At 48.6% G+C, this 26,939-nt stretch overlaps 1 protein-coding gene and 1 non-coding gene across 4 annotated transcripts in view; one reads left to right on the forward strand and one right to left on the reverse strand.

Moving 5' to 3' along the window:
* The first annotated feature begins 4,503 nt into the window (after nucleotides 1-4,503).
* The window catches only part of TBL1X (transducin beta like 1 X-linked), a 226,923-nt gene continuing 204,487 nt past the window's right edge, over nucleotides 4,504-26,939 (forward strand). For 2 of the 3 annotated variants that reach the window (XM_059911768.1, XM_059911772.1), the window contains exon 1: nucleotides 4,504-4,717. The gene's annotated coding sequence lies outside the window, so the exon portion shown is untranslated. The remainder of the gene's footprint in view (nucleotides 4,718-26,939) is intronic. The other variant, XM_059911769.1, reaches the window with a different exon arrangement.
* On the reverse strand, nucleotides 23,595-23,698 carry LOC132358027 (U6 spliceosomal RNA). Its single transcript, XR_009500390.1, has one exon. It is a non-coding gene; the product is annotated as a U6 spliceosomal RNA (small nuclear RNA).

The following is a 26,939-nucleotide window of genomic DNA, read 5'->3' on the forward strand; positions in this document are numbered from 1 at the left end:
TCGGCCAGAGGGTTGTAAGTGAAGTTGGCGAGCACACCCCTCTTCTTTGTTTCATAAGAGAAGCTTGTGGCAGATGCTTCCTCAAAGCTGAGACATGCTCTGCAAACATCACCGAGAGGTCACTGTGGCATGGAGCACACGAATCCTGGACTCTCAGGCCTTTCTGAGTAGGCCAGTCATGCAAACAAATATTGGCCTATGTGTTAGATGGGCCTCGATGAAATTACATATTGGATTCCATGAAAACTGGGCAGTAATTCTCACGAGAAGTTTAACACCTCTTCCTACTGTCTTTTTTTTTTTTTTAAATAATAGACTTTTTTTTAAAGAGCAGTTTTAGATGTACAGAACGGTTTAGCACATAGTACAGAGAGTTCCCAATTTTCCTCCTCCCACACACCATTTCCAGTGTTAACATCTTTTGTGTAACAGTAGTACATTTGTTACAATGAATGAATCAATATTGATAAAATCCACAGCTGACATTAGAGTTCACTTCCGTTTCTGTACAGGTCTACCTGTTTGGACAAATGCAAAATGTCATGTATCTGCCACTACAGTATCATGCAGAATCCATTGACTACCCTGAAAATCCCTTGTGTTCCCCGTATTTGTCCCTTCGTTCCCATCCCCAGAACCCCTGGCAACCACTGATCTTTTCAGTTTTGCCTTTTCTAGAATGCCGTAGAGTTGGACTCATACAGTATGTAGACTTTTCAGATTGGCCTCTTTCACTTAGTGATAGGCATTTAAAGTTCCTCCTTGTCTTCCCATGCCTTGATAGCTCATTTCTTTTATTGCAGAATGATATTCTATTGTATGGATGTGCCACAGTTTGTTTATCCATTCACCTACTGAGGACCATCTTGGTTGCTTTCGGTGTTTGGTGAGTAAAACTGCTGAACATTCCTGTGCGGGTTTTTGTGTAGACATAAGTTTTCAACTTAGTTGGGTAAACACCTAGGAGCATGGTTGCTGGATCGTATGTTTTGCTTTGTAAGAGACTGCCAAACTGTCTTCCAAAGTGGTCTTACGTTTCGCATTCCCACCAGCAACGCGGAAGAGTTCCTGTTGCTCAGCACCCTGTTAGCATTTGATTTTTTGCCGAGCTGCGTGGCTTGTGGGATCTTAGTCCCAAGACCAGGGACAGAACACAGCCCCGGCAATGAAAGCGCCAAGTCCTAACCCCTGAATTGCCAGGGAATACCCCATATTTTGTCTTAATGTGCGTTTTCATTGTGATATGTGATATTCTGCATCTTTTCATATGCTTGTTTGCCATCTGTATATCTCTTTGGTGAGTTTTTTTTTTCCAGATCTTTTGCCCATTTTTATTCTGTATTGTTTTCTTATTGTTGAGTTTTGAGAGTTCTTTGCATATTTTGGATATAATCCTTTATCAGATATGGATTTTGCAAATATATCTCCCAGTCTGTGGTTTGTCTTTTCATTAACAGTGTCTTTTGCAGAGCAGAAGTTTTTAATTTCAGTAAGTCCAATTCATCAGTTTTTTTTTTTCACCGATCATGTTTTTGGTGTTGTATCTAAAAACTCACTGCTAAACCCAAGGTCGTCTAGATTTTCTCCTACATTATCTTCTAGGAGTTTTATGTTTTTGCTTTTTACTTTTAGGCCCATGATCAATTTTAAGTTAGTTTCTGTGAAAAGCCTTGAGGTCTGGGCTAGATTAATTTTTTTGTTTGTTTTGTCTATGGATGTCTGTTGTTCCAGCACCATTTGTTAAAAAGGATATTCTTTCTCCATTGAAATACCTTTGCTCTTTTGTCAAAAAGTAGTTGACTATATTTGTGTGGGTTCCTGCTGCCTTTTATTAAACATTTGGCTACTGTTTAGGGGGAATACTGATAGCGTTTGTTGCGAGCGGATTCTTGTATTCCAGCCCCCTGCAGTCGGCAACCAAAAATACTTGTTTGGAATATAGATATTGTGCAGTGGATACCTGTGTAGATCATTGCTGCTCACGGCCTCCAAATTAACCTTTATACTTTTGTCAGAACGCACTAGCTCCTTTCCTGCTCTACTTTAATGTGCTTTTTCTCCTCTTTTCTTACACCATTCGAAAAATTTGCAAAACAGATTAAATAAAATAGTCTAATTTAACACGTTCCTACCAACCGTCTAGCATTCAGAAGGTGGAATTTCTCGGTGTTGTTAGGATAAATGTAGGGGGTCGCGTTTCCTGTCTGAGGTCTTACAGAGTCCCTGGGGGCTCCTAGGAGTCTGTGATAAAAGTGCTCGACTCCTTACTTTCAAGAAGATCGTTGGGATTATTGGGACACGATCAAACAGGCAAGATGGATTCCAAGCTCCCTCGCATTGTTAGCTACGGAAGACCAGCTGTAAAAAAAGTGGTCACACCGGGTCCTAGTTTGGAAGCGAGGATTTACACCACTTTCTCATACTTTAAATGATTGGCGTCTGCCAAGTAATCAAAACATACCAAGGAACCTTTTCATCGTGTTCAGTTCGGAATTTCCAAGCGGCTAACGACAAGCACGGCTGGCAAGCCAGAGGGCCAGTTTGGCTGCGCGGCTACTCGAGAGTGTGCGGTAGCCGGGGGCCGTGTCCCAGTAAAGCCGAGAGCTGTAATGATGTCAACTTGTTATTTACTTTCCAAATCTGAATGACTGAGCAAGGCGAAAGGAGAATCAATCAACCACAATGTGACCCTACAGGCGGAAAAAACGCAGCGCTCCCATCAGCAGGCGGTGGGGGAAGGGAAGCACGTGTAACCCGGGCAGGGTTGCATCAGGAGCTCGCTTGGGTTTTCTGTTGCCCCCTGGTTTTTCGATTGCCTGTTAATACCTCAGCATCAGTCCTCACAAGCCCAGGGATCCCGGGAGCAACGACGGGCAAGCTCAAGGGAAGGTCCCACCACGTCCTTTTGGGGGGCCTTGAATGGCAACTGATACAAAATAAGGCAAAATCTATTCTGCTGATTCACAATTATGGAGACTGTGTAAGTGTATCTTTTATTGATGTGCTCTAATAATAATGTGCAGCAACCGTCGTTTTACATCACTGACGTTTCACAGCAATATTTGGCAGCATAATTTTTAGTCTGCCTTTTTGATGGAGGACCAGCCCCTTAAACACTCACTTCGGGCCCCCTCTCCGCACAACCAGTACAGCAAATGGCCCGGTGTCCCAGCAAGGAGCAAGTGAGGTTCCAGTGTAAAACGCTGAGTGTGTACTGGGCTCTTGGGGCGAACTCCGTATACGCCAAAGGGAGGGGCAAACTTATTCTAAAATATTCGGCAAAGCAGACACCCAAGGTGCCGGCGGGTGGGTGCAGATGTTTGTTTAAGTGAACTCAGGCCTCGAGTGGGGGGCAGTTGTCGCCAAGCAGGAGGGGAGGCAGGAGCGCTGGGGCCTCGGGTTCACCAGAGCTGGGCCGAGCGAGCTGCGGCAACCTTAGCACTTGGCCGGGGCCCGAGGCCCGACGCCTCCGGGCGGGGGCGGGGGTGAGAAGGCCTGAGGGCCCGGCTTCTTCCCCCTGCCCCCGCCGGGAGCCTCCACCCCGCTGGGCCCGAGTTTCTTTCTCCCCACGCACTGCCGGCTCTTCTCTGGAGGCATTTTGCAAAGGTCGAGGCTCCCCCCTGGGCCCCCACTTTTCCGGGGAGGGGAGGAGACCATTGGGGTGCCCTCCCGGCCGCCGATTTTGAGGGAGCGGCGTCCTCAGGCAGGTTGCAGGGGTTCTGCTAGGGCAGCTGGGCGGCTGCTTCTTGGAGGTGGGGGAGGGTAACAGAGCGGTGGCCCGGTTCCCCCCTCCCCTGGAAACCGCGGTGCTGGTGACCGGGCTCCTGTCCCCTCCTGGCTGGGTCCGGGCCTGGGACGGGGTGGGCACAGGCCTGCGTCTCCTTCCGCCCGCATGGAGGCCACGAGGAAGGGACGGGGTTCGGATACACTAGGGAGACCCGGGTTCCCTTCAGCCACCCCGGGCGCGGCGGGGAGAGCAGAGTCAGGGGTGAGGGACGGGGGAGGGTTGCAGGTTCCCCCGCCGTGGGGACGGGGCGGCTCGGGACGCGAGTCTTCCCTGGAGCCCTGGGGGAGGGGCTGTGTTGGGGGCGGACTCTCCCCCTCTTGGCTGTGGGGGAGGGCAGGCCTGGTGGCCTCACCCTCCGTGGGGGAGGGACCGGCTTGGGACGCGCCCCTCCCCCCCGGGCGTGTGGGGGGGTGTCGGGGGGGGGAACCCGGGCTCCCGTTCCCCGGCGGTGGGGGAGGGTGCGGGCTGGGGGCCGTGGGGGGAGGGGCCGGCCCGGCGGCGGAGGCGGCCTCCCTGGCAGTCCTCCCGGCCGGGGTCGGCGCGCTGGCGGCCGCTCCCCCCGGAGGTCACTGCCCGTGCCGGTCCCTCCTGCCGTCCCGCCCTCTGCCGCCGCCACCGCTCCCGCCCCAGCCCCCCCCACCCCCCCGCACTCTCTGCGCTCGGGAGCGAGGTGCCGCCAGCGCCCCCGCCCCGCCGCCGCCGCCGCCGCCGCCGCAGCGCCCTCGGCCGCCATTCGGCATCCGAAACTTTCCAGCGCCCGCGCCTCTCGGGGACTCGGCTGCGGCGGGGCGGGGGCGGCCCGGGGGCGGCGCGCGGCTGCTCCGGGTGCCGGGCCCTCCTCGGCCGCGGCACGGCCCGGGCTCGGCGACGGCCGGCCGGAGGGAGGTTCGGGGCGGCGGCGCCGCCGCAAGTTGCGCTGCTCGCGGCGAGGTGAGTGCGCGGGGCTCGGCCGGCCGGCCGGCCGGGCGCGGGGTGGGGCGGGGGGGGGGGGGACGCCAACTTGTCCCGCGTGGGGGCCGGCGGTTCCCTCCCTCCGGGGTCAGGCCGGCGGCCTGGGGCGCCCGCACGCTCCGTCCGCCTCCGGGGCTTTGGAGGGGCAGGTCCCCAAGTGTCTCTCGGGCTTGGGCTGGGGTGCGGCGCGCTCCCTGCAGGCTGCACAATACCCCGTTTGGCTGCTCCCCAAAGTGCCGGCGCGTTGGGGGCGGGCGGAGGCTGGGGGGCTCCTTTGTTTCGGGGAGGGGGAGGCGGCTGGCAAGTTTGGGGAAGCGCTCGATTTGTCCCCCGGTGCCCCTTTGTCTGCCCAACCCGGGGTTGGCTGGACGGACCTGCGCCGCCGCGGGATCCCCCGTGGGGGGAGGGGAGCCCCATTCATCCCCGGGCGCGGGCCGGCCAGCCCCGGGCCGGCTGGAAGCGCGGCGGCGCGGGCCCTGGGCGGCTCAGTTCATGAGCCGCAGAAACTGTCAAGGAAGTCGGGAGCTCCCCAGCCCTGGCGAGGAGTGCGGGCTGGGGGCGACTTCGGCGGACGGGGGGCGTCCCTGGTCGGGCCGGGTCTGCGGAGCGCGGCCTGGGGAGGCTGCAGACCTGTTGCTCCCGGGCTGGGGGGAGGGGTGCCCCCAGATTCGCGTCCTGGGCGCTGCTCCCCAGGGGGACCTTGCCCACGGGGGCCGGTGTTCGGAACGGGGTGGGGCGCGCCTTCGGGGGTCGCCGGAGGTCGCCGGGTCCTTGACAGTTGGGGGCTGCCAGAGGCCCGCGGGCGCTGGGTTAGGGCCTGCCCTTCACGTGCGCTGTCCGTGCGCGGTGAGGCCCGCGCCGGGGCTCGTTCTTAGCACGGCGTCGCATTCTCCGAGCCCCTCGCTTTGGAAATTCCACAAAGTTAGAGTCGGAGGTGGGGTGTTTTTTTTTTTTCCTTCTTTCTTTTCTGTCGCTAATGTTGTAGAGCAGAACCCCAAAAGAAACAGAAACCCATGCCCTATTCCTTGTGCCACGGTTTCTGCTTTGCTTTGTCACATGTGGTTTGACCTGACTGCTGGATGTTTTTCTCTCCAGGCGCGCCGCCTGGGTCCCTGGGTTAACCTGAAAGGGGAGGGGCGGGACTCCAGCCTGGGAGGGGGAGGGGAGCGCCACTCTTCCGTCCTGAACGGTGGCCTCGGTGTAGGAAATTGCCCAGGACGATTTTATGAAAAGTTTACAACTAGTCATTCCTAGGAAAGACGCGATGGGTGGGAGGGGGGCGCGAATGTTGAGTATGGAACAGTTGAGACGTGAAGATGACTCTTTTATGTTTAGGGATGTTAATATCTCAAACGTACGGCAGATTTTCGTGGAAAACCCCCCAGCTGGATGATGAATCCAGGGATGAAAGTTGAAGTGCATCACTTGACCCACTTATTAAGATAGCCCCTTAAGGATATTCTAGACCTGAAGGGAACACACACCTGTGGGACGAAAATGGAGACTTCAGGTGTTGATTTGGTGTTGTGCACAGCAGGGTGTGTGTCATTGGATCTTCTGAGGTTGGCTCTTCTTGTGCTTCTGTCCAGGGCTTAAGTCACTCCAGGAATTGTCAACACCCCTCATTTAAATTTCACACCTTGACCCTTAAATCTCCCAAAGCTCACCCCTCCTGAAAGTTTGGGTGTTTAAATGAAGTGTGTGGTATCCTAGTTGGTCTCGAATCTCACCTTTAACCATGGGAGTCTCAGTTTTCTCATCTGTGTGATGGCATCATGAGTCTACCTGGGTGAGCTGTTAGGAGGGTTTCAGCGCTAGCCAGCAGAAAGGGGAATAGAGCCCGAGTCCAGCTCCATCAGGACACCTAACGCTTTGCTAGAAAAGCAGCCTTTGTCCCCGTTTGGCCTGAACTAGTGAAAGGGCCCACCCTGTTGTTCTGCTCTACCCTGCTCTACCGTTGACCTTCAAGTCCTGTAACTTTTCTGAGTGTCGTTTTCTGTATGTGTAAAAATAAAAACGGGAACTGAAATCGTGGTGCTCATTGGGTAGTGCAAGGACAGAAAGAGGGAATGTACGTGTAATTTTTTTGAAAACTACAACGCTGCCTGTAAGTTTTAGTTGTTACGGTATTGTGCAGGTAGAGTAATTTTCCTAATGTTACTCTAATGCCATGCAGTGAGGATTTTACAGGCACTTAATGCCCTGTGTGCAGCAATTATTTTCATTCTACTTCAGAGGACACTGACTTGTTAATATATGGTGGAGGGAGGATTGTTTGATTCCGAAAGCCCAGCTCTTAAGCTTGGTGTTATTTTGCCTTCCTGTGTATACATAGTGTGAATCTTCCCACTTGGAGACAAGCTCGTTAAATTACACACACACACACACACACACACACACAATTTCTCTCTTTCTCTCTCTCTCTCTCTCTTTCTCTCCCTCTCCCACACAGAAGAACCTACATTGAAATCTGTTTGTACACCTAGATGAATCAGCAGAAATCATGAAATGTCCACCACAGTGGAAAGATTGTTTTCATCTGTAGCTTAATTATCTGGTGTGGCAGCCACTAGCCAACATGTGCATATTTAGATTCAAATTAACTAAAATTCAGTAACAATTCTGTTGTTACTAAAATAAACAATTCTGTTCTTTCAGTGCTCTACCCATAATTCACATACCCAATAGATGTGTGTAACTAGTGGCCGCCATATTGGGACAGCGCAGAACTTGCAGAACGTTCTATTGGAAGGCGATTCTCTATAGTTACTGCAAGTAAGGATTAATAAAGAAGGCAGTAAAGAGAGTTAGTTTACTTTTTGTGGGAGGAGGGGAGAGGCTGTAAGAGTTTGAAATAATTTACTGGTAGACTTTAAAAAAAAAAAGGCAGGCCCATTTCAGCTAGCAGGTGACCTAGGAAAGTGATTTCAGTGAGGTTGACAGCTGTGGTTTTTTAGATTGAGGTGGTTTGGATCACTTTTGAATTAGAAAACCAGAACTCCAAGCTGGAGTCTCTCACTGAGTATTTAACCTTGGACACGGCATTTAGTGTCTTTGTGCCTCAGTTTCCCCATCTGAAAAATGGCATAGCCAGTCCCCATGTTGCCTGCCTTTGAGTGTGTCGTGGCAAACATCTCTTGGGATGGTGGGGAGCCCAAGGTGTCACCGTCAGTGAAGCCCCTCGTAGGTGATTTAGAGGCCTTAGGTGATTTAGAGGCCTTATCTGATACGTTTAAAGCGGTGTTCGCCATGGGCTACCTACCCCTCCCCCCAAGTTTATGTCTTAAGTTTTAATTTCTTGAGGGTAAAATCTTCTCTTATTAAAAGACTGATCAGGAATCCTTCCAACAGAGTGAGGCTTAACAATAGTCAAAGTATTTTTTAAAAGCGGCTGAGTGCTCGCCGTTTCCTGTATACTGGTCCCTGAGTCAGGATGTTATTTTTATTACTTAGTTGGTGTGTTCTTTGCATAGTCTTTTGTATTTTTTTATAGCAACGTATTAGAAAATTTATTTGTGGTTGGGGGGAAAAACCCAGTTTTGCATCTGTGAGAGAGGTGACTTCCCAGATCCCCCTCTGCCATTTGTCCTCACTCTTGCTTTCTCTCAGGACTGCTGTGACCTGTCAAGCTTTTGAGACACCTGGGATATCCATGATTCTCTTCCAGAGGCGGGCAATGGGTTCCTGCAGAGGGAAGCCAGGCCCACAAGAGCCATCTCATGTAGGTCCTGAGTGTCAGGAATTCAGACCCTTCATCAGTTACCTATTGGGAGGGAGGACCCCACACCCCAACCCTGAGGCTGCCCCCTCTTTGAGCTTTCCGCCAGGTGTCTGGGTCTTGGGCTCTGCACACGTGGTTATTGCCAGGCCTGACCCGGGCCAGAGGACAAGCACGATCACTCTGCCCTGTGAGGCGAGACTGTCCCAGGTGTGGTGTCCCCGGATACGTTGCATTTGCCTCCTTTTACTCCCTTAAAAAAGAAGAGTACGTGACTTCCAATAAGTTGTTAATCTTTCACCACCCAAGACGTTTAAAAAATAGTTTCAATCAGGAAGCAAGACTAAAGTCATTTTGTAAACTTTTTTTTTAAGTTGGAAAGATAAACTTTTTTTTTTTTTTTTCCATACCTATTTTTAGCGTGAAGGAAGTAACTGGCCTCGTGAGTGGAGACTGGATGTGAGTCTCTCCCTCGGGTCTTGCCCTCCTTGGCCCTCCCTCCTGTCCATCCTTTCCATGGGGCTCGACCAACTGGATGGCCCCGGCCACGTGAGCAGAGCGAGACCCAGCAACCAAAATAAACGCTGGATGTGGGAAGGGACAAACAGTCAACATGTTTGTAGAGGGAAAGAGAGCCTGCTCTGAGAAAATGAGTTTAAAACCTCAGGGGAAAAACGCAGTCATTAAGGAATGTGCTCCCCGGGAACTTGACCATGGAGGTGGCCGCCTCCTGCAAAGCACTTCTGTGCATTATCGCCGTCATCAAATATTTATTGAGAATCCACTGCCTGATTGAAGATTGCAGATGTGAACTGGAAGCCATTGAAAAGTTAAATTGGAGCAAATTTAAACTTGGAAACAGAGGAGAGAGTATTTTCTTCTGATGGAGGAAGTTGGGTACCGTTTCCATGGCTTTGGTTTGTTCTTGGTAGTTGGGAAGGAAGAGGTGGAGATGGAGCGTGTGACTCGCAGGTTCGAGAGAAAGGGACGTCGTAGGGACGAAGGTAGCGGAGATGGTGGCTTACGGGAACCGTGTTTTCAGCGTTGAGCTCTAGAAGCTTGTGGTCAGCCCATGGTTCTCAGGGCAGTTTTGTCCCCTACCGTCAAGCAGCTTTTGGCAATGTCTGGAGACGTGTGGTTGTCACAAGTTGGGGGAGGGGGACGGTGATGCTCCTGGCGTCCGGGGGGGCGGGGGGGTCCGTGGATGCTGCGTAACATCCCACAGTGCACGGGAGAGACCCACCCCAGAGAGCGACCCGGCGCTTAATGCCCGTGATGCCAGGGTGGAGACACCAGCCCTGAGTTCTGCTGTCAGCCGTGCAGTCCTGTCTTGAGCAAGGTCCACGGGCAGCTGGATGTCAAGATAGGTATCCGGCGCTGTGGTTCTCACGGCTCCCGTAGGCCGTTTTGGGATACATTAGGAAGTAAATGAGAAGGGAAAGGAGGAGTGGGAAGCGGATGGCCGGAGCGGCGCAAGGCCAGGAGGTGTTGGGGGCGGGGGGCGGCTGCGAGTCGCCTGAGCTCTGTCTCAACTCGAGTATTTTAGAGCCCCGAGGCCAGCGCGCCTGCACGGCTCCTTCCTGCTGGTTTTGCGGATGTCATTGCAGATTTACCGGGTCTCACTTTTGGTCGGCTTCTTGGGACTTTGGGTATTTATCAGGGGAACACCCGGTACCTGTCTGCTGTTTTCGGACCCTCTCTGTGCCCAGCGAGATGTCGGTTAACCTGGACTTGGGGTAACCTCCACCGCCGTGCTTGGGAGGGCGGGCGGACACATCAGCGTGGGAGGCGTTTGCGGCCTGCAGGACTCTGGATGCTGTTTCAGGCCCTGTCCTCTCCTGTGAGTAGTTGATTCGTGAACGGCTGGGGGCAGCTGGGTGCGGACCTGCAGTGGGGCCCTCTCCCACGAATGGGCACTGCTGGCACCTGGAGTCTGGTCCTCCTGAGCCAGCCCGTGGCCTGTGACCCCCCCACCCCCGGAGGAGTGCCAAGCCCAGCCTGGTTGGGGGCCCTGTGGGCTCCTGGTGATCATGGGGTCGGGGACGTGGCTCTGAGGGAAACTTGGTTTGCAGCCAGCTCACCATGCACTGACCGCCTCTGGGCACATGTTACCTTCTCTAGCCTTAGTTTTCTTCTTGAGAGAAAAAGAAAATAAAATCTGTTTCTTAGGCTTGTATTAACAGAAGGAGGATTATTATCATGCTTGGAGCCCAGTGTCCTTAGGTTTTCCTCTACTCTGAAGTTGGGAATTGGTGTGGAAATATCCAATAATGACAATAATAATATATCTTTTTTAGTTACGGTGGTCTCCATCAATTGCTTGCTTGCTTTTCTTAAGTTAAATTTCAGGGCTGGCATACGCACACAAACACACACACGTGCTGTATTCAGACACATATGTATTCTCTGTATATTTCCTAAATTTACTATGTGATAAATTATGAATTTCAGCATGCTTAAATTTCTGTAACCACCACCATCATCAGGATACCAAACAACTAAATTCCGTCACCCCAGAGGTGTCCGTGGTGCTTTCCCTCCATACTCCCCACTCCCTCAGCCCCTAACCCGGGGCACCTGCCGATCAGCTCTGCTCTCCTGGTCTCGGTAATCACATTTTAACTCAGGATGAAATGCCTAATAGTGAATCGCTCCACTCTTCGAGCACCTTCCTTGACTCATGAATTTTATACTGTAGCACACCTGGGCCCATGTGTTTTTCTCGAGAAGAATGATTTTGCACTGTGGATATTATCAAAAGCAAGGAAAAGCCAAAACTTAGAGCTTCTTAATACTTGTAAGAAATCATAGTGAAAAAATATCGGGTATCTTGTTGGAGCTGCCTATAGGATTTGCACATTTCCTATGCCAGTTGATCCTTGCTGCCAAATCAGTTGAGATGGGACATTTTTGGATGCACTTTCAGAGACTGTTTCTGGAGCAGTACTATGTAAAATGTATCAGTAGGTTAGACTCATGTCTTTAGTTTCAAAAACAGGACACACATTAAGAGGCGTGGTTTTCCCAGTGGGTTGATAACGTGACTAAAAAGTACACTAAAAATATCCAGTTGTGTTTGCATTAGTTTGTTGTAGAAATAAATTCCTACGCCTGTGTTTCTGTGTGGTTGTTAACCTGAATATTACCTTGGGTCGTAATCTCACTATTTGTGGTCACATAAGGAATATCATGTTTTCTAGAGAATCCTTTGCCTGGCGTTTTGGTCACTTGTGTCCTGCCTTGGGTTGCCTGCGAGCTTGTGTGAAGTTGTTGAACCTGTGTGTGTCCTCACGTGTAGAGTGAAAGGCTTGATGAGCTGATCTTGAGGCCTCTCCTACCCCGCGTTTGCGGATTGTAATGTGGAAAAGGCACACGTTAAATGTTGTGTAGCTCTTTTTTTTTTAACACTTTTGTAGGTTGAGGATTATGGTGCTTTTATATTAACTAGCAATTTGGTTAAACTATGTTCCATGCTTTAACTATCGTTTTACCCATGATTGAAATAAACAATATTCAACTTAACATTGCTAAGTTAGTTGCATGTTTTACTGTAAAAAAAGACCCCGGCAATTCAGAAGACACTTTGGGCTGTGGGGTGCCTCTGAATAACTCTTACGAGTGTTGTAGTTTCCCAGTTTCAGGAGACCCTGTAAAATAAGCACAAACAGTACTCGCGGCAAAATTCATAGTGTTTATTCTTGAAGAGAGTGTCTCTGCCTTGAATTCCTGTCATTTTTTTCCTATCGTGGTGGATGGAGCTGGAATACTGAAAAGAAAACATGAGAGTTTTCTTTGCTTACTTCCCTTGAGCCTGGAACCCAGAATATGACCCGAGATAGCCAGCCCGGAGCACTTTCCTTTCTGGAACACTTACCACCAACCCCCAGGGAGAATACAGAGGCAGGAGAAGGTGAGGACTCTCCCCGCCCCCCCCACCCCCCCACCGGCGTGATGATCACCTTCTCTCTCTCCAAGATCTTGAAGACTTTCCTCATGTCTACCGCAACCTGGACACCCAGCCTCATCCATGTTGGAGCAAGGCTAGAGGGACACTGTCCGCTTCTTGGGAGAGCTTGACTCATACTATTATAGACTTGCCCGTTGTCATTGGGCTTTAGAGTCTGTGTGAACATCCGGTATCGAATTTGCAAACACTTCTGCTTGTTTAAACTTTCCAATAGATGGAAATTTGGGCAAAAGAAGCTTACTGTATGTGATGCCATTTTATTTCTTAAATCAGTAATAACAAATACTTTAATATGGTAAGACCACGTAAGTCATGATTGGGAACTGGAGAAAATTCTGTGTAACTGAGCAGTGCTTTTTGTTTCTAGTGCGTTGGGGTGATTTTTAGCCTTAGCTGGGTCAGCTCTACCCGTCGTCGAGGTACCCTTCTTATCTTGACATCCGTTTGAAGATGAGAAATGAGAAAGTGGAGTTGGAGGGATGTTACCCCGTTCATATGATGCAGACATCTGTAGCACCGGTATGCAGACGTAATTCTCAGCACCTATAAAGTTCCAGGTGGTTGCCGAGTTTTAGGCTGTATTTAGAAAAGCAACTGAGCAGAGAACTGATGTCTCTACCATTTGATTCATTTGGGAGACAGAATAAACTTGGGTCCTTGCCTTAGGTTCTTTTCCCAGCAGAATCTTATCAGGCATTCTAATCCCTTGAAACTTGAATGCCAACTCTGTGTTGGTAAAGACTCAAGTATTCACAGTTATCAACGTAAAAACAAGGGTTGCCAGTCCCTGACAGTCACAGGTCAGTCTTGGGAGACACGCTTTGGTTTAACTCCTAATTTGATTATGAAAAAATATCACATTAGGTTTGTATTTCTAAGATGCACGATGATTCTGTGCCAGTTTCAACAATTTCCAGAGATCTGTAGCGTAATTCTTCAGAAAGCCTTGCCAGGAGAAACAGCGTTGGAGGGGCACCCAGCTCAGAAGTTGGTGAAAATAAGAAGTAATGATCTCATGTGTCCAGTGCATGACAGAAATTGTTGTAGACGAGATGAGAACAAGGGGAGAGGCCTGTGGAAATTAGACTTGCCTGATAAATTTCATGGGCCTCCTAGTACATTTCCTTGAAACCAATAGTCTCCATGTTTAGTTGGGGCAGAGGGTGACAGAAATGCCTTGTCTCAGGTTTTAATTCACAAAGTGGGCTCCCAAGTGGACCGCATATCCTCTGGCAGTGACAATGCGATTTACTGGAGCGCAGGAAGAAACTTAAGTTCTCTGTTTATGTATTTTTATTTAATAGTTACAAAATGTCTATTTGTGGTCTATGAAAAATGCATATAACGTTTGTTGTGTGTTATCTCTAGTTAATACGTTACATGAGTTGGAGTTAATGCTTAAAAGGTTTTCATTGAGAGGGATATGCAATGAAAAAGCATCTAGAGATCACTGATGGGGTCCCCAGAGGTGATGAGGGGCTGATATCGAAGTCCCTGAATAAAGTGGGACACAGATGTATTCCCCTGCCACGATGTGTGTGTGTGTGTGTGTGTGTGTGTGTGTGTGTATACACATACATGTGGTGTGACCGAGATCTGCCAGCTTAAAGATTGGACATCCCTCCAGAGGCACAGCTATTAATGATGTGATTTGGGGAAGAAAGAACAACGTTGACAGGGTACTGTGCACGTTTTGGATCTACAGGATTGTGCGTGTTTTTAAAGCTGAAAAAATATTTGTGTTTCAGAACCAGATGACAATATCCCAGTTGCAGGTGCACGAGGAAACTTTGGAACAATGCTGTGCTTTTTAAGCATTTCATGACACCGCAGTGTTTTCATAATCACTTAATTCTGTTTATAAATCAGCTGCTTTCATTGACAGATGCCCTCAGGGCTCCCAAGAACCAGGCTTTTTGTCAATTATGTGCTTCAAACTTTAAAAGATGTGAGATAGCGCTGGAACTGGGTTGTGATAAAAGTCTCTGGGTGCCTTCAGTCTGGCTGTTTATTTGTTGTTGTTTTTTTCCAGAAACATATTTCATCCATCATGGTTGTTATTAAATCTTTTTTTTTTTTATTTTTTGCATTTCACATTAGCGGCTTTTTAAAAGAGAAAACTGTCATTTTGGTTGATGCTGTATTAGTGGTGTTACAGAGAGTAAATAAATACAAAAGTTATATTCGCAACCCAGACCACATTGTGGGCTGTGGAGGTGAGACATAGGACTCACCTCCAAACTTCAGGTCTTTGGCTGAGGTCGTTTGCTGAGAATGGCTGAAGCTTTGGTTTTCGTGACACTAAATGTCGACCGCAAATAGTTCCAGGTTTCCACAGCAGCGTTTTTGTTTGTTTAATTTGAAATGATTGATATGTTAGCTTCGGTTTTGGTGTTTGTGCCTATTTCTCCCTTTGTGGATACTGAGTTTGCAGCGTAGCTTTGTATGTAAAGGGAAGCAGAGACCTGCACTGTGCATGCAGACGCCTGCAGCTAGCGATGCTCTTGTTCTCCATACCGTCGGGGCACCAGGACCACACCTCATTTCACTCTCGTCAGGATCCACGTGGACATTCATTTGTCCTTTGGTAAACTGATATATTTATCTCCTCCTTAAAAAAAAAAAAAGATTGCTTTTCTTTACAGTAATATTCAGAAGGCACTTACTGTGAAGAGAGGAGAAGCAGGAAGTAGAATTTTTTTTTTTTTGCCTGCACCACGTGGCCTGCGGGATCATAGTTCCCCCACCAGGGATCGAACCCAGGCCCTCCAGGCCCTCGGCAGTGAAAGCACGGAGTTCCAACCACTGGACAGCCAGGGAATTCCCAGGAAGTAGAATTTTTGACATCTACATTGTGCACCTTTGTCTCTGCTCTCCAGAGATCAGGACATTTAAGCTCCTGTAACAAATTTAGTTTTAATGAAAGTCTTGGGGAATGTCCTTTATCTGCCCCGTGCCTGCCCATCTAAGAGGAGGGAGAAATTACACAAAGTATTTTGCTTTTAGCCGGTTTCCTTGAGCCTTGTCCAAGTCCTGACTTCTTATTGTCAGCAGGTCAGCTAGACACTGGTCAATCGCTTCAGCTCTGGACAGGAATCTTTTTCTGTCTTTGTTGTTGATAATTTTCTAATAATTATTCATTTGATTATTTGCCAGCCAAATTACCCTAAATAACATTCAGAGATGTATCTGAGAATAGCCCCATCCTGAGACTGTTCGCAGAAGTGTGCACAAAATTTGATTTTATTTCCTAAATGCATACCTCAGGTACTCATGAAGTGCAGAGATCTGTGTATACTCTCTGGGAATTAGAGGCACAGGTGTACAGAGCAGGAACGTAGGGGAATAGTAGCACCAAATGGTTGAGTCAGCGGGACATGAACTCTCCAAGTATGCTAACCTTTGAGGGAAGATCTAAAAGCAAATGAGTTTGTGGCGTTGTGAATACCATTCACGTAATTTCTGTCAAGGAAGGCAGTTACTTCTTCTTGGGAAGCTTGGGTTATTAAAATTAGCTATCTTCATTTTCCCACAAAAATAAAAATCAGTTGTAGTTCAGATAATTGTATGTGGGGCTTTACAACTGGAAATTTGAAGTTAGCAAAATTATACACCCCTGGTTAATTACATGAGTATACTCAAACTAAATATAGGATAAGATTAGCTCATGGAAATAGTTCCTTTTTCTCTCAGTAGGTACAGCTCCTGTTCGCCCAATAGTTAATAGTTTTTAATTCCATTATGTAATTTTTTGATCATCCTGTGTTTCCAGAAAAGTTAACTGAATAAAACCAGAGACTGTGTGTTTTCACTATTTTCCAATTCATATTTAAACATGAAATGGTGCACAGAATAAGCTGTCCTTTGTGAATTTTAATTTTCTCAGCTCCTGGCACAATAGAGGGGTAAGCTGGGGTCCCATTTTTCTGCGTGGCTTTTGCTTTAAGGGAAGTTTGGGTTTGGTTCATACTTTGCTATCTAAGAGTATGTTCAACCTTCTTGAATTACCTGTCGTGTTTGCTTTTCCATTGAATGTTCTATATTTGGACAAGAAATGTATTTTTCTGTATGGGTTTCTGATGGCCCAGATGTTCATCAGAGTAGAATTTCTCTCTCTCCACACTGCTGCCATTGGGCAGTTTGGTTGTTCTATATAGTTCCTAGTATTGAGTTGGACACACTGTAGATTCAGGTTGGGCTGTGATTCCTTTTGCAAGCTATGTGATACTTTGTTTTATTTGGGTTTGCCATAGATGTTTGCTCGGCCTTGGGATGGCTGTAGATGGCCACTTGCGGTGATTAATTTCACGAAGCTCTCTAGATCCCATTTAAGGTCTAGTTGATTTTCAGGAACAGTGTTACTGAGGTATAAATTACATACCATAAAAAGCACCCGTTCCAAGTGTGCAGTTTCAGTGATTTTTAGTCAGTTTACCGAGTGGTGCGGTCATCGGCCATCATCCAGGTTTCAATCATTTTCATTCCCCGATGAGGTCCCTCACGTCTTCGGGAATGTCACGTCCTCCATTCCTGCTCCCCCTGCCGGCCCCAGGCAGCCGCTAATCTCCTTTCTGTCTCTGGAGATTTCCCTTTGCTCAGAACCCGATGGTGAGAGGTGATTTAGTGAACCTTCCCCGCCCCCTCTCCAGGACAGGGATACGTGGGCAGAGTGCAGGACGGGACGAGGAGCCTTGGTTTCCTCCCTGTAAAATCAGGATAGTGATGGGTTGGTTGCAAGCTCTCAAGGTGGAGCCATGCGGGAAGTAAGTCGCTCTGTAAAAAGACAAAAACGTTTACGTTTAGGGACTTCCCTGGCAGTTCAGTAGTTAAGACTCTGCGCTTCCACTGCAGGGGGCACAGGTTTGATCCCTGGTCGGTGAACTAAGATCCCGCATGCCCTTGCGGCACGGCCGGAAAAAAAAAAAAAAAAAAAAAAGAGAGAGAAACGTTTACTTGTAGTCAGCAAACTGTGAATCTAGAGGAGTTCATCGTATATTGAGGGTCGTGTTAATCGTGAAGAATCGTGCATAAAGGGCTGCATTGGACAGGTGAGGAGTCTGGAAAAGGAACTGCGTTTACAGTGATGGGCTCAGTCCCTGGAGAACCCAGGACACAGCCATAGGGCAGTCAACGCTCCATGCCCCTGCTGCCTCCTTCTTGAAATCCCGTCCTTTTTCTTTCATGGCATTGGATGTTAGACTTTGACGGAAGTTCCATCTTGGTCGGGAAATACCTTAGCTCCGTGGTCCTCCACCAAGGGCAGTTTTGCTCCCAAGGGACGCTGGACGATGCCTGGGGGCCTTTCTGGTTGTTACCAATGGGGAAGGGGTGTCACTGGCATCTAGTGGATAGAGGTCAGGGCCGCTGCCCAGCATCCTGTAACGCAGGGGATGAGGCCCCAAGGCCCACAAAGAATTACTCAGCCCAAGAGGTCCTTAGTGCCGAGGTCAAGTACCCTGCCTTAGAAGCTTGAATCTCGTGGTTAAAGACTTAGTAAAGTTGAAGGACTAAATCCCCCATCAGACTTACAAAAGAAGTTCAGAAATCTTTCCGTCCTCATGCATTCCAGGGAAATATGGATCTTTTTCTAAAGCAAAGGACAAGCAAGGTTTTGGGAGCTAACTTTAGAGAGAAAAGAAATTCCTTTAGAAGTATTCATTTACAAATAAACAGCGAAATTACACGAGATGTCTGGGGCCACCCCTTGGCTTTGGTCTGGAAATCACACTTCATCCTTCTCTCTTCCCCGGGAACTGAGAAAGGAGGGCGAAAGATCCTAAGCCTGAGTAAGGACTACACGTGATGACTGTGCTGGAAGGGAGTGCCTGCTGTGAGCCCAGCCTTTCAGTGCTCTGCTTACGGCCCACGGCCCTCCCTCCTCCCTCCGGGGTTTTGGTTTCTCTCGGTTTCTATAGGGTTTTCAGTTGCTTCCCGGAGTGCGCAGAGTGTCATAATAGCCAGGCCTCCACCCCTTGTTTTCTTCGTCTGGTCAACCTTTGAGCCCCCTGAGAAGTTCAGGGCCCCCTGCCTGGGCCCCAGCCCGCTTACCTGCGTGCGTCCCCTTCTCTGTCCTGCATCTCCCAGCAGGAGCTGCCCCGCACCCCTGCGGCGCGTGTTTCTACCCTGGGGGCCTCTCCCTGCCTGCACCCCGGCAGCCGGCCTTGCTTTGGGGGCTTCCAAAAGGCAAGGCTTTTCCTCTGGACAGATTCTGGTTTTTGTTTCTTCTTCCTGTTCTGAGCTCGTTCCTGTTTCTAAGGTGACACCTAAGAACATGCTGGTTTCCCTGAGTTCCCGCCCTGTGGGGTTGTAGCGTCCAGCTCCTCCAGCAGAACAACCGATATTAACAGTCCGCGGTGCGATGTGGGAGATTCTGTTTCTGGCACGTTCAGCTGTGCACGTACAGCTGTGTAGTCTTGCGTGTTTATCTATACGGGCTCATATTACACTGGTTTTGCTTTATCTGCTTGCTTGCTTTGTTTACCACTTTGTTAAGGTGTCATTGAAGTACAGTAAACCAGGCGTATGTAAGGTGTGCACGCTCGTCAGTTTTCTCCTATGTTTGCTGTCTTGATTGTGGTGCTGGCTTCTCGGACACGTGCATATCAAGATAACACGTATTTTCGTGGCTTCCAAATTTCCCTTTGCCTTTCTGTAATCTCTCTCTGCTTCCCTCCGCCTTGGGGCAACCATTGATGGCTTTCTATTACTAGATAGGTTAGTTTGCATATCCTAGAATTTTATATCACTGAAATCACACAATATGTACTCATTATTTTGCCTGGCTTCTTTCGGTCAGCATGGAGGTTTTCGGCTTCATCCATGTTGTGGCCTGTGCCACTAATTCATCCCTTTTTGTAACTGGGTAGGATTCCATCAGGTATGGGCGCACGGCCGTTGATCCATTCACCCGTTGTTGGACATCTGGCTTGTTTCCATTTTGGGGGTGGTTATGAATAGTGCTGCTCTAAATATTTCTGTGACCTTACCAGTGGTTCTCAAACTTCATTGTGTACCAGCACCCTGTGGAGGGCTTGTGAAAACGCAGGTTGCCAGGCCCCATCCCCAGGATTTCTGAGTCAGTAAATCCGGGTGGGGCCCGAGACGCTGCATGTCCAGCAAGTTCCCCGCTGATGCTGGCGCTCCTGGTCTGAGGCCCACGCGTGCCTTAGAGGAGGTCTCTGTAGACTCTGATCGTTAGGCGTTCCAAATATTTCTCTCCTAGGCGGTTCCTTGTCTTCTAATGTTGCTTATGGTCTCAGTCACCAAGCTTCGCATTTTTTTTTTTTTAAAAGGAATTCCTTTTTATTTATTTATTTACTTATTTTGGGCTGCGTTGGGTCTTCGTTTCTGTGCAAGGGCTTTCTCTAGTTGCGGCGAGCGGGGGCCCCTCTTCATCGCGGAGCACAGGCTCCAGACGTGCAGGCTCAGTAGCTGTGGCGCACGGGCCTAGTTGCTCCGCGGCATGTGGGATCTTCCCGGACCAGGGCTCGAACCCGTGTCCCCTGCATTAGCAGGCAGATTCTCAACCACTGCGCCACCAGGGAAGCCCCAAGCTTCGCATTTTTGTATGCTTGAATGTGTCAGTCTTTCCTCTTGGCTTCCTTATTACGTCAAGGGGCTAATACCAAGAATAACTCGGGATGTGTGGGTCGGCGTGCTGATGAACGCCAAACGCCAGCTCTTGTGGGATCTAACTTGTGCCCTGTCTGCGGTTGCTGGGGTCACCTTCTGAGGAAATGGTCCAAGCCCAGGTGGGGCGGCATTGGACCCAGGCCCTGCGCCAGGGGCTCCGCATGCTGCTGTGTCCACTGGAATCTTAAGTCTGCTCACCCGCCTTTCCTCTCACAGGGGAACTATATCCATCCTTTCTCCATCCCATCCCCTCCCATCTGAAACAGCCAGTCCCAAACCAATAAACGTATTTTTCTTTCAGTTTGCTTTTCAGGGGTCTAATAATCTGAATTGGCTAACTTGGAGCAGCCAGAAGTTATCAGTAGACGTTTGCTGCCGTAGCCAATATATTTGTTACAGTTATTTTTTTTATTTTGGAGAGAGATAATACTTTCATTGTAGAGAGTTGCTTTAACTTACTGAGAACGGTTACTTTTGCAAAATCATCTTCCCGCATTTCATCATGAACCCCAGTCGTCCCACTTTGCTCGTGAGCCCGTTCCATAAACCACTTCTGGTCACAGTTTGCTACTGACCTCTGCTCAGGCGTTTCAGAATCTTTACTGTGGAGTGGGTTGGTGCGCAGGATTCCAGACTTGTTAAGTAAACTAACCTCCTTGGGATGGTTAAATTTTTTAAAGTTTGCAGTGACTTGTAATCATTGGCTAATATCCTAGTGGTTGTTTCTTCTTCCTCTTCCTCTCTCTTCTTCTTCTATTTTTTAATATGACAGCTTTATTGAGATACAACTTACATACCATGCAACTCACTCATTCAAAGTGTATAACTCAGTACTTTCCTGGTATTTTTACAGAGTTGTGCAGTCATCACCACTGTCTAATTCTATAGCATTTTTATCACCCTGAAAGAAACCCCTTACCCATTAAGCCATCACTTCCCAAATCCCCTCTCCACCCAGCCCCTGGCAACCACTGATCTGCTTTCTGTCCCTGTGGATTTGCCTATTCTGGATATTTTCTATAAGTGGAATCACACAATATGTACCCTTTGCTGTCTAGCTTTTTTCCCTTAGCATCAGGTCTTTGAGGTTTGTCCATGTTGTAGTGTGTGTTATTCCAGTTTCTTCGTAAACATTTTGTGGAATCTCTGGGTCATCAAGGAGGGCTTGGGGCCTGGGGTGGGGAATCAGGTGGAAGAATGTTATGGGCTGGGTAAACCCGGGGCACGGGCTGCTCCTTTCAGATTACGTTGAAATGGGAAATGGTTCATAGATGGAGCAATGTTTATAAAACCATTTCCAGTTCAGCTTCCAGTTGGGCGTAAACTGTATCTGCTTTCTCCTTCTCTTTAGTTGTTCCATCTCTTCCCCTAAAGATCAACATAGAAAACAGTTTTGGTCAATTAAAGCTGTACCTGCTGACCCCTCTTTTGTGCTGCCTTTTTGGATGGGGTTTTATTTTATTTTATTTTTTAAATTTATGTTTGTCTGTGTTGGGTCTGTGTTGCTATGTGCAGGCTTCCTCTAGTTGTGGCGAGCGGGGGCTACTCTTCGTTGTGGTGCGCGGGCTTCTCATTGCAGTGGCTTCTCTTGCTGTGGAGCATGGGCTCTAGGCCCGCAGGCTTCAGTAGTTGCAGCACGCAGGCTCAATAGTTGTGGCATGCGGCCTCCAGGGCATGTGGGCTTCAGTAGTGGTGGCACGTGGGCTCAGTAGTTGTGGCTCGCGGGCTCTAGAGCGCAGGCTCAGCAGTTGTGGCACACAGGCTTAGCTGCTCCGCGGCATGTGGGATCTTCCCGGACCAGGGCTCGAGCCCGTCTCCTCTGCATTGACAGGCGGATTCTTAACCACTGCGCCACCAGGGAAGTCCCTGGATGGGATTTTAGAGTGTTCTTTCTTGGTGTGAGACATAGGAAGCCTGTAGTTCTCAAGGGGGTGGTGTGAAGTTGCTCTGGGGTCATAGGGTTCCAACCAGCTAGACTTTGGCTGCTTTCTGGGGCCTCCCTGAAGCCACAATGCTGGCTTAGACTGAAACAGAGTCGTAGAGTTGTTTACTTTTCTGAATTTATAAACCTTCTGCCTGTGTAGAGCCATAAATTATCGTTCCAGGGTCAAGTGGGAGAATATGGAGGCTGATTTTTCTCCAGCTATCCATAGGCACGACTTTCTGGGGTGTCTGTGCCTCGAACAAAGAGCTTATTGGTAAGGCTGAAGGTCATGTGTGTTTTCTCCATTGATCTTATAATTGACTGTGTTAGTTTCCTGTCACTCTTGGGACAGATGACCCCAAACTTCCTGACTTGAACAACTCCACTTTATTATCTTATAGTTCCAGAGGTTACAAGTCTGAGATGGGTCTCACTGTGTCAGTGGGGCCGCCTTCTTTTCCAGAGGCTTTCGGGAGAAGCCACTCCTTGCCTCTTCCTGCTTCTAGAGGCCTCCTGCATTCCCTGGCTCATGGCCCCTTCTTCCATCTTCAAAGCCAGCAGTGCGGCATTTCTCTGATCATTCCTCTTTGGTCACATCTCTCTCTGACCACAGCCTGGAGAGATTGCCCACTTTTTAGGGCTCACGTGATTACATTGGGCCCCCACCATATCCAAGATAATCTCCCCGCCTCAAGATCCTTAACTTCATCGCATCTGCAGAGTCCTCTTTGCCGTGCACGGTAACATTGTCACAGGGCCCAGGGATTAGGGCATGGGACTTTCTGGGGGCCATTATTCTCTGGCTCCATTGACAGTCTTCAAGGAGACTTATTTCCTTTGTATTCTGTCTCTTAATTTGTTCCTCTGAACCCTGCAAGGTTTGTATATTTATTTAATATTTGCTGTTTGTCTCCTGAGTGATTCAGAAGTCATGGAGCTGTTTGGTTGGCATGCCTGCCTTTCACTGAGGTGCAGCCACTGGCTGAGTCTTGATTTAACTCTGAGCACACCCGGTTGTTTTCTTTCGTGGAAGGACCCGGGATTTTTGGTGCCGATCGAACACATTTGTACGTCTAGACCCTCTCTTCTTCCCAAGAACTCCATACTTGGTGGGTGGCCCTGCCACTGTCAGTTTGAGGGTCTCTCGGGAACTCTGACAGAACTATTCCCTGGAGTTAGTGTCTCAGAGTCTGAGTCAGCTGTGGGCAAGACCACCATGATGTGAGAAGAGTGGGGCTTGGCCCCCAGGACTTCAAAGATACCATGTGTGCCTTTATGGGGACTGAATTGGTGGGTTTGTGGCTCCATAAAAGAGTGGAGGAAGACAGGTGGGGGTAGGGACAGAAAAGTCATAGTAATATCCACTTGTTAATCAGCATTTTGGTTCAGAGATATTTGGGGAGTGTATTAGTCAGCTTTCTGCTTTGCTGATGATGCGTAACAAACAGCACCCCCGCATACAAAGGCTTACAGAAACAAGCACTTATTTCTTTACAGAATTTTTTAAAATTGAGGTAACGTTGGCTTATAACATGTAAGTTTTATGTGTACAATACTGTATTTTGACATCTCTGTACACTAGAGCGTGCTCACCACCGAAAGTTTAGTTTCCATCAAAAATATGGAATGCTTCATGAATTTTTGTGTTACCCTTGTACAGGAGCCATGTTAATCTCTGTATCTTTCCAGTTTTAATATAAGTGCTGCTGAAAAGAGCACCAAGCACTTATTTCTTGTTTACTGGTCAGTGGGTGGTGAGGTGTGGCTCTTCTGGGCTCAGCTGGGTGGGATCAGGGAGGCCTGGTTAGGCTCTGGGCTGGGTTTAGGACTGAGCTCCTAATTTCCTCCTTCTGAGGCTAGTAGGCTCTTGGGGCATGTACTTCTGCCTTTCCTATCTGGCATAAGAAGAAGCCAAGCTACATCACGCAGTCCTGTTTAAAACCTCTGCCTGTCCCCCCAACTGATGCTTGTTGACCAGAGCAAGTGACGTGGCCAGATCCCACATCCATGGGCTGGGGAGGGCTGTTCTAGTTGGGAGGTCAAGCAGAGTCACACAGCAGAGGGGGCAAAATGCACGTGTGTTAAGGGGCAAGAGGGAAGAAGTGGGATTGTGATACCTTCTGCCCTGTTGGTGTGTGGGAAGGAAGATGACCCCAGTGGACGAGACTGAGGCACCCAGTTGTATCCAGGAAAGTAGCCCCGTAGGCGGATGTTGGAAGCAGCAGGTGCTTGTGAAATATGTAGCTTCCTTGGTTCCATCTTAGAACAGGGCTTCTCAGCTGGGGAGGTGGTAGTGGGGGGGGCAGTCATGTCCCCCCGGGGGCATTTGGCAACATCTGGAGACCTTCTGTTGTAGGAACTAGGGGAGAGGGTGCTCCTGGCATCTAGTGGGTAGAGGCCAGGAAAGCTGCTCAGCATCTAAGAGTGCACAGGACCGCCCCCCACAAGGAATTACCTGGCCTGGGTCCACATGTGCCCAGGCTGAAGAGCCCTGCACAGATGCAGTTTCCAGGTGACTGTCGTGCACTTTGAGGTTTGAGTACCACGTCTCGCAGGACTGTCTCCACTGGGAAGGGCAGTTGGCAGTCCTTTCCATATAAAGACATAAAGCCCTCCCGAGGAAAAAGGAGTTGTTTAACCTCTCACAGATGGCCGTGTGGAAGCAAGTTACAACCCAAGGGGCTTGGCTAGGTCTCTATGATTTCTGTGACTTATTCTCATTGGCTTTGTACTGTCTTAATTCTTTAAGTTTTATTAATTTTTTTTTTGTTATTGCACAGCCTAATAAATGGGCCATTTATTTGGTGTTGAAAAATCTGTTTTTTATGAGGAGATTTCCATTATGAGCTTAATACTCTTTTTTTCCAGGTGGCCTTTTGCCCAGTGTTTCTCTTACGCATGTATTTTCTTCTTCCGTACCAGCAAGACCGCATGCAAGTACTTGGTAGCAGAGATCATGCCTTAGGTTTCCTTTCTGCTCTGCACCGTAGCGAGCACGTGGTAATTATGGGTCCGTTGCTCATGGTGTCCTTTGCAGTGCACGTTGTGCTGCGTGGTTAAGGGTCGTTGGTCACGTTTCCATGGACCAGCCTTTTGTATCTTGCTGTAAATTCTGTTTCCAGTCTTTAGGGGCTGATGGTTAGCGTGTTGACACTCAGTTGCTATGTGGCTAAAAGGAAGTTTCGACCTCATTAGAGGAAGGAGCCGTGTCGCTGAGAGGCTGACAGCCACCTTCCTCCTCCCACACAAGTGTTGTTTTATTTTGGTGATTGAAATGTTGAGGGTATGAAAAAAAAAATCAGGGTGTTTGACTCGCTGGCAGGACAAGCAGAGGACAGTGCTGTGAGTGAGTGAGCGAAAGCCTCTCTGTTCCCACCCGCGTCGTGCACAGCAGGCAAATCGAGTTTTTCTCCTAAAAACCTGGTTGGGGAAGCATTTGCTCTAGAGGATGCTGTGTCACCTAGAATTCGCTGTCATCAGATCAGCCAAGTATCACCTCTTGGGGCGACCAGCAAGTGACGGAAATAACTTTGCTGTGCAGAACTTTCTCTTTCTCTGTTTCATTCTTTCTCTTTTCTCCTTCGGTTGAGTGCTGTTTAAATGAAATGGTTCTCCTTGATTGTGTCTTTAGTACAGTAGTTGTGAGAGCAAGGCTTTTGTTCTTCCTGATTCCCTGTGTGAGAAAAGACATCTCCTGGCTTGTGGGATGCAGCGGAGGGAGGGTCAGGACCCACCGAGACAGTTCCATCCTTCAGCTGTCCTTTTTAATTTTCATTTTTTAAAAATTGAGATATAATTGACATATAACGTATTAGCTTAAGGTGTGTAACATAATGATTTGATATATGTAAACATTGTGATATGATCATCATAATAGGTTTAGTTAACATCCATCATCACACATAGTTACTCATTTCTTTTTCTTGTGATGAGAACTTTTTTTTTTTTTTTTAAATCTTTAGTTATTTATTTATTTTTGGCCGCGTTGGTTCTTCGTTGTTGTGTGTGGGCTTTCTCTAGTTGCAGCGAGCGGGGGCTACTCTTGGTTGTGGTGCGCGGGCTTCTCATTGCGGTGGCTTCTCTCGTTGCGGAGCACGGGCTCTAGGCACACGGGCTTCAGTAGTTGTGGCAGACGGCCTCAGTAGTTGTGGCACACGGGCTTAGTTGCTCTGCGGCATGTGGGATCTTCCCAGACCAGGGCTCGAACCCGTGTCCCCTGCATTGGCAGGCGGATTCTTAACCACTGCACCACCAGGGAAGTCCCGTGATGAGAACTTTTAAGATTTATTCTCTTAGCAACATTCAGATATACTCTCCAGTATTGTTAACTATAGTCATGTATTACGTTGCATCCCCAGGACTTATTTACTTACTTACTTACTTATTTATTTATTTGGCTGCACTGGATCTTAGTCGCACATGCGGGATCTTTCGTTGCGGCATGTGGAATCTAGTTCCCTGACCAGGGATGGAACTCGGGCCCCCTGCATTGGGAGTGAGGTGTCCTAGCCGCTGGACCACCAGGGAAGTCCCAGGACTTAACTTATTTTATGGCTGGAAGTCTGCACCTTTGATGCTCTTCACCCACATCCCCTCTCCCGCCACCTCTGGCCACCACCATCTGTTCTCTGTGCCTTTGAGGTGTCAGTTCTTCTTTCCCAACTTGTTGCCTGCCCTGTCACCTCCTTGGCTGTGAGGACACCGAGTTGGTGTGTCTGACAAAGCAGATGACCTAGAAAGCCACACGTAGTAAAAGAGAAGATGAAAATAGAAGTATGTGAACTAAATTAAAATTATGTGAACTAAAAAATGAGAAAGGCCCTGAGCTGCCACATTTCCGCATGCAAGTCTAGCAATGTCACATGTTATGCCACCAACCTTGGTAATTTTTCCAGCTGTCCTTTTATCTAAAATACAACTTACATGAAAATGAGCCCATCCCTTGCAACTTAGTGGTTAG

The sequence above is a fragment of the Balaenoptera ricei genome, chromosome X (genome assembly GCF_028023285.1).
Source record: "Balaenoptera ricei isolate mBalRic1 chromosome X, mBalRic1.hap2, whole genome shotgun sequence".
NCBI lineage: Eukaryota > Metazoa > Chordata > Mammalia > Artiodactyla > Balaenopteridae > Balaenoptera > Balaenoptera ricei.